Here is a 7,731-nt window from a genome sequence, read left to right as displayed (position 1 = left end):
GGATAACTTCCGACCGACGGTTGCTAAAAGCCCGCCGAATATAACGTGGGGTCTTGAGTGTCAGTTAAAACTTTGGTTGGCTGTCGATATACGTATTTTTTTAATAATGTCGTTCATTATGCAAAATTTCTGGTTTAATGAAAGGAGGCAGGTTAGGGAAGATCGTAGGATTGAAAGGCGTCGTTTACGCGATCAATTAAATCCGTTCGAACTTGCAGAGACGGAATTCAGACAATTGTTTCGAATATCTCGCATTATGGCTAGAGATCTCATTGATCAATTAACTCCTTTTCTAGTGTCAAAAAATACATTAGGACTTCCAGTATGCATTAAAGTGAGAGTATTAAATATTATTGATATCTTAGTAAAACAAAAACACAATATAAATCTATCCACCACTGGAACGACCACGTGAAATAAATAAATTTGTTTCGATTGCTGATGATAATTTTTCACAATAAAGTGATTAAAATGATGAAAAGTGAAGTTTATTAATCAGTTGTATTTTTGTTATTTGTTTTTGGGGTATTATGCCGTGTTGCGCTAACTCCTTCTTTAGCCTAAAGAAGGAGCTAGGCTAAAGAAGGAGTTAGCGCAACACGGCATAATACCCCAAAAACAAATAACAAAAATACTTTTGGCCGTGAAAATCTTAAATCATATTTAATCAGTTGTATTATTTATGATGTTGACAGGTACTCGCACCCATCAGCTTCTTTGCTACAGGGAGCTACCAACGTGGAGTAGGCCAAGATCACTTCTTGGCGATAGGGCAAACTACCGTTAGCAAGTGCATAAAACTGTTTATGAAAGCAGTTTTAGAACATCTGTACAGAAGATGGATACATTTTCCGGCTACAAATGAAGCCCGCAAGCAAGTAGAGAGTAGTTTTAGGGAAAAATTAAACTTTCCACATGTTCTGGGATGCATCGATTGCACCCACATCGCCATCGTCACCCCTTCCAGACACGAGGAGCAGTACAAAAACCACAAAGGATTTTATTCGCTGAATGTTCAAGTGGTAAATATTTTTTCAGAAATAAAACAGCCGGATTGTTGTTTTCAAATTTTATTGAAGGTTTTTTATGTTTGATAAACAGGTCTGCGATGCTACGTTGAAAATATTGAGCATCAACACACGCTTCCCAGGTACTGTCCATGACCAATTCATTTGGAATAATAGTTTAGTCAAAACTGAAATGAACAGACTATACAATCAGAGAATTGGGACATATTTCTTGCTAGGTATGTATTTCAACAACTCATTTTAAAAAAAGGCAAAAAAATCATAACTTAGTAGTTATATGTACCTATTATAATGGGTGTTTTGTTTCAATCAGGCGATTCTGGATATACACTCGAGCCTTATCTGATGACACCAATATTGAATGCAGTCGAGGGGAGTGCCCAATACAGATACACAAAGGCGCACTGTGAGGCGAGATGTTCCGTAGAACGCCTATTTGGGGCATGGAAGGCTATATTCCGTTGCCTCAGGAAAGACAGAGTTCTCCATTATGAGCCCGATGCTGCTGGTCAAATAATTATTACTTGTGCTATACTATACAACATGATGAAGCACTATAAGTCAGTTTCCTTGTTGAACTATATGCATTTAAAAAAGTAAGGCAACAGTACAAAATATTAATAAATTGTTCTCTATTTTCAGATTAACAGACTATTATAATGATAATGTAGAGTTAAGAGAGGTTGAGCTGCTGCACCAGCCTGAAGATGTCAGCAGGGTTGTTGCAGCCCGCAGAGTGAGAGACGAACTAGTGCGAAAGTACTTCTCCCACGAATGATAATATATTAAACAAGGAAACTGACTTATAGTGCTTCATCATGTTCAAACATTGTATCGTATGTACCTACATTGTAAAAACAATTCACGCCTCACAGAGACATTGCAAGAGTTTGAAGAACTGCTACTAATCAAGTACATATTCATATATGCAAAGCGCTGCATGCAATATTTCTCAAAAAGAACTTCAATAGTACTTTAAAACATTGTATTGTATGTACCTACATTGTAAAAACAATTCACGCCTCACAGAGACGTTGCGAGAGTTTGAAGAACTGCTACTAATCAAGTACATATTCATATATGCAAAGCGCTGCATGCAATATTTCACAAAAAGAACTTCAATAGTACTTTAAAACATTGTATTGTATGTACCTACATTGTAAAAACAATTCACGCCTCACAGAGACATTGCAAGAGTTTGAAGAAATGCTTCTAATCAAATATACATATATGCAAAGCGCTGCATGCAATATTTCACAAAAAGAACTTCAATAGTACTTTAAAACATTGTATTGTATGTACCTACATTGTAAAAACAATTCACGCCTCACAGAGACATTGCAAGAGTTTGAAGAAATGCTTCTAATCAAATATACATATATGCAAAGCGCTGCATGCAATATTTCTCAAAAAGAACTTCAATAGTACTTTAAAACATTGTATTGTATGTACCTACATTGTAAAAACAATTCACGCCTCACAGAGACATTGCAAGAGTTTGAAGAACTGCTACTAATCAAGTATACATATATGCAAAGCGCTCTATGCAATATTTCTCAAAAAGAACTTCAATAGTACTTTAAAACACTGTATTGTATGTACCTACATTGTAAAAACAATTCACGCCTCACAGAGACATTGCAAGAGTTTGAAGAACTGCTACTAATCAAGTATATGTATATGCAAAGTGCTGCATGCAATATTACACAACACGTACTTTAAAATATTGTATTGTATGTATCTAAATTGTAAAAAAATGACATTTGTTGTTGAGTTTCACTTTTTCACAAGAAACATAAAAATTATGAACATACAAAACGTTAATAAAAATAAAAATTTAACACACAAAGTATACAAAAAACTTATTATCTTGAAAATTATAAAAAAAAACCTAAAAACTAATCGCAGTCATCCTCCGACTCCAACTGCAACGTATAGTTGGGCGAGTTAGCAAATTATGTTGACGGTTGTTTCGATGGTTGAGTTTGTCTAGAATTAGAAATGTTTTATTAGAGATCTCATTCATTCTACTTTCATCGTACCTCTGCCTCTCCAAGGACAATTGTTAATAATCGTGTTCCATCCCTTGTGAACATACTTCGCAATCTCTCAAGTGACATATTAAATAATGCAATATTTAATTTAATTTGTTCAGTTTTGTACATTAAATGTTTTTAAAAGCCTGTATAGATGTATAGCAAATAAATACCTCGCCAACTGTCGTTGGAGTAAACAAACCCTTTCACGTTCCACTGCCGTGTATCTCTGAAACAAGAGATGATAATTCATTAATTTACTAACTTAATTTACCTTCTATAGTAAATTAGTTATTAGTGCCAGTGAGACGAGACCAGAAAAGCACCATGTCTATGTAGACACTGTATCTTGCCCGGTCTCGGGGTGCCCTGACAAATAATTACAAAAAGGAACAGGAAATACCTCAAAAATGTCAGCAAATCGATCCATTGAACTCTGAAATGATAAATAACAACTCATTAATTTAATTTAAATAACAATAGGTAGTCGACATACTAAAAGGAAGATTATAAATTAATTTATTCATTTTGAATTTCTCGCCAAGCTGGATTTTACATGTTTATTAATTTTTTTTAACACAAAGAATATCTAAACAAACAGAACAATAAAAACTCCACCGCGCAAAATGGAAAAATAGTACATTGGGAATAGTACAATAAATAAATGAAATAAGTCAAAGCTAATAATAATAGAAGAGTATGTATGAGACGATGTATGAATGTAAATGAGGCAAGGAGTGTGTGCCAAGACCGAGTTGTTTGGCGGTCCGTCCTCTCTGCCTACCCCTGCGGGGAAACGGCGTGATGGTTAGTTAGTTAGTTAAGTCAAAGCTGGGCATTTTATTTTGTTCTACTAAGATTTAATTCTAATTTAAAAGTACAGTGCCACACTTATAAGTTGGCAGTGGCCTAAACATGGATTGACGCTATTTCTTTATATTTTAATCTGGCAACTTACACGTGTAGCGCTGTATTTGGGAGTGATTCGAAGAGAAATAGGAAATACCTTAAAAATATAGGAGAATTTATTAATAGCTCCCACAAGCTCCTTGGATGATTCGTTACTAGCCTCCTGCGCCATCACCATCCGAACCCCCACATCTGGCTTGTCAGTTAGCTTCCTCTTCTTGCTCGGGCGAGAAGGGGAAGCTATGTCACGCCATGTCTGTAAAATGTAAAAATAATGTCAGGTTAAAAGTGATTTACCGTCTTATATCAAGTGTCTCGATGATAGATTATATTAGAAGGTCAGCAAAGTTTGCTGCAACCAGTTTGTATAGGTAGGTACAAATACTCACTGTTTTCCACTGCTCGTCTGACTTAGCAGGACATAATTCTGCCAGTTGTTCCGCCAAATTCCGAACCCCGAGGTCCCACAAACCTTCCAGCGGCGAACTCCGAATGGTCAGCCATATAGCTGGTTAGCAGTCCATTTGACTGGTCGTCGACCTTACTCTCTTCCTGAAATCATAATATCAGCATTTTGAATATCTTAAAATACTGCGTATGATTGAAATATTAGTAAAAATAACTTCAAAATTTTGACACAATAGAATGTAAGTATATCTCTTTGATAATAATGGAAATTCTTTCACATAAAAAGATAAATAAATAACTTACCCAGCTACCATTGCTTGCGACATCGTAAAATATTAAAAAAACAAGGCGGTTACAATGATCAAGCTTGAAATCTGACGTTTGACGTCTGACGTCTATCCAATTCATAGACAATTCCGTCCCAGTATTGCCAGCGTATATCGATTTGTATTTATTGCCTTATCGATGTCGTTAGAGATATCAATAGTGTTCTCATGCTAGGGAAGTCGTTATAAAATGGTCGGTAGATACGCTTAGCAATACGATATCGTTAAGTTCGATCGATTCTCATGCTAAGGCCCCTGATGAAGGTGTATATATAATCTAGCTTTAAACTTTATTAGATACAGTAACAGTTGTAGGTAAAGAATTACCACCAGTTGGAGTAAAATAAACACCTTTTAATTAAACCGACTGCTAATGTCATCGCACAATTACCCTCCTTTTATTCATAAACACGGGTACAATTAATCAATATGTAATAATCTATTATTTAAGTCAACTTTGTTAAAACTATCTTTAATTGTGACAAACTAAACGATATTGATTCAACTTATAGACATTGACGGTTGTAACACATATTCAAGCACTGCAAGTCTCCTATGAGCTAATTATATTAGGTACGATAACAGTTAATATCAGTTGTAGACATGTAGTCAATAATAGTGTTTCATTTGAAATAATCCATCACAAATACGTAAAATTTCATTTACTCAAACAACTGTCATTCTTATTATGCGTAAATTTAGCATGTTATTATTAATTAACTCCTTCCTGTTCCGTGTTTTAACAATATATATACTCAACCTCTCTCTGTGAATGTTCTAATATCTATCAATTAAATGTAACTGTTGTTAATATCACTTAAATGGGCGAAGCCCAACTAAGAGCCGCCCGCAGGGCCTAGCAGAAAAAAACCCGCGGAGCGGGTTTTTAACTGCTAGTGTTTAATAATTATACAATCAAAAAACGTGGCATCTAGACAAAAAAATAAGCAAAAAAAATCATTCATAGCCCTGTTTCTTTGAAAATCAGCTAAACTCAGAGCAACGGGATCTGTTTTTTGGCCAAATACCATGTTTTTTTTATTTAAATTTTCCTGTTACGTAAAGATAAATCATTTGCAATATGTTCGGTATGTTGACTTGTTCATAAATGTATTTTTTCTCAGTTTTGTGCAATTGGCAGTTGGAACTCAGTTGTCTCGAGGGCTGAGCTCGAACTAAAACGCAAACGGAACCATTTTGTTCCAAAAAATATTTTATCTATGGCAGATAAAACTGTGCGTTTCCCGTTACATTTTTTAAATGAAATTTTGTTGTTCTAAAAAACAAATATAAAATGTGATAAATGGAACTTTATTTCTCAATTTTCTGCGAAATTAAAGAAAACCTGGGCATATTTTAGATGAAGAGAAAAAAGTAAGCATTTTGATGCAAAACTATCAATTTCAGCCAAAAATGTGGTTTTTCAGTTGATTCCCCACACTAAAAATGGTTCTCATTATGAATAGTGATATATTGATATAAATTATGCTAGAGTTGAAGGAATTGTTAATTTTCTTTCGGATTACGTTTTTTTACTGAAGAAAAATAGTCCCCATGAGGGCATTTTTAAAAATATTAAATTATAAGTTGGGCTATATTAATTTTAACCCAGTATGCTAGTAATTATTTTTTATATACTAATTCAAAATACCTATATACCAACATTAAAATGAAGTTAAATAATATGTTAATATTATGCTGCAGTTACCATAATTTGAATTATCCTTCTCGAGTTCGGGGATTTCGGGATCACAGGGGTCTAACCACAAAATCTGGTATTTTAAGTTAAGCTTAGTTTCGGTAAGGCTATAATCATATTTATTATTGACAAGAAGCTTTATCTCGTACATACAACCGTTTGAGATATACAGTTGGTCATTTCAGTTAGGCATACATTTGGGCAAATGAGCATTCCAATCTTTATTTGCGTTTATCTCAATTTTTTTTTTGTAGGTAGGCCCCTGTGATCCTAAACCCCATAATTATTTGTTATAAATTATGAATATAATATATTATTTCACGTTCTTCAAAATTCAAAATTGTTATAAAACCACAGAAAATCATCAGAAATCCACCCTTAATTGAGTTACCCAGCAGTGAATTACATCGATCCCGGGACCATTCAAAGTAATCACAAATTTTAGGGATCCCATTTAGTCATAGTTTGAAGATGTAATTAAACAGACTAGCCGATTCTCCATTTACTGAGAAGTTCTTCCGCGGAGTGGGATCCGTTCCTGGAGCGCCCGCGCCGAGCGGACAGACTAGGGCCCGATCTTGAGATTTACAGTTTTGCCTGAATGTTGAACCATAACGGAATTTACGATGAGTGAATCGGCGAATTACTTGAATTCCATTTTAATCCAGAATTCATAACAAAACCTATTAAAATAAATTTAAACTGTTTTTATTTATTTATTTATAACTAATGTTTACGAAACAAGGTTTTTATGCATGGCAATTGGTAGAGAACGTGACCAGCAATACTACTGGATACCATTTTACAGAAAATGCTTTTCTCGGTCGTCTCCGAGTTCTTTTACAATTCAAACTACTCTATAAACACTCCTGACACTAATAAAATCTATCTTTAAAATTTTAAGCGAAATCGGTCCAGTAGTTTTCCAGTACACGGTACAAACAAAGAAACATTTATTTTTATATAGGTACTAGTTGGCCCGGCCAAACGTTGTCCTACCACAGACCGCCTTCAATGTAGACCGAATTTTATGTAGACCTCATACTACCTGTAACCTGTAGACTAACCTGTAGACTACCTTTTATCTGTTGTCACCGTTGTCGGATATTTTATGCATTTGACATACATAGAATACATGCGCATGTCACATCCATCGCAGATATTGTTTTGACGTTTCATTTGATATCGAACATTTAAGCAGATTGTGATTATTGTTCAGTACGATAGAAAGTAATTAAAAATGCGACGGGTTCCGTTTTATACTCTTAAAATTGCCTTGAAATGTCTTACACAGTTTGGCATACGAATATGATCCATAGAAAACA

At 34.6% G+C, this 7,731-nt stretch overlaps 1 long non-coding RNA gene across 1 annotated transcript; it reads right to left on the bottom strand.

The window, feature by feature from the left end:
* Window positions 1-1,054: 1,054 nt before the first annotated feature.
* LOC149417750 (uncharacterized) lies at window positions 1,055-2,194 on the bottom strand. Its single transcript, XR_016303099.1, has 2 exons — window positions 1,312-2,194; window positions 1,055-1,195 (listed from the first exon to the last, which is right to left on the bottom strand). It is a non-coding gene; the product is annotated as an uncharacterized LOC149417750 (long non-coding RNA).
* Between the last annotated feature and the right edge of the window lie 5,537 nt (window positions 2,195-7,731).

Source organism: Hesperophylax consimilis, chromosome 14 (assembly GCF_061612785.1).
Source record: "Hesperophylax consimilis isolate HC1 chromosome 14, BYU_Hcon_1.0, whole genome shotgun sequence".
NCBI lineage: Eukaryota > Metazoa > Arthropoda > Insecta > Trichoptera > Limnephilidae > Hesperophylax > Hesperophylax consimilis.
Note: the sequence above shows the minus strand (reverse complement) of the source record. Positions and strands in the feature narration are given on the sequence as shown.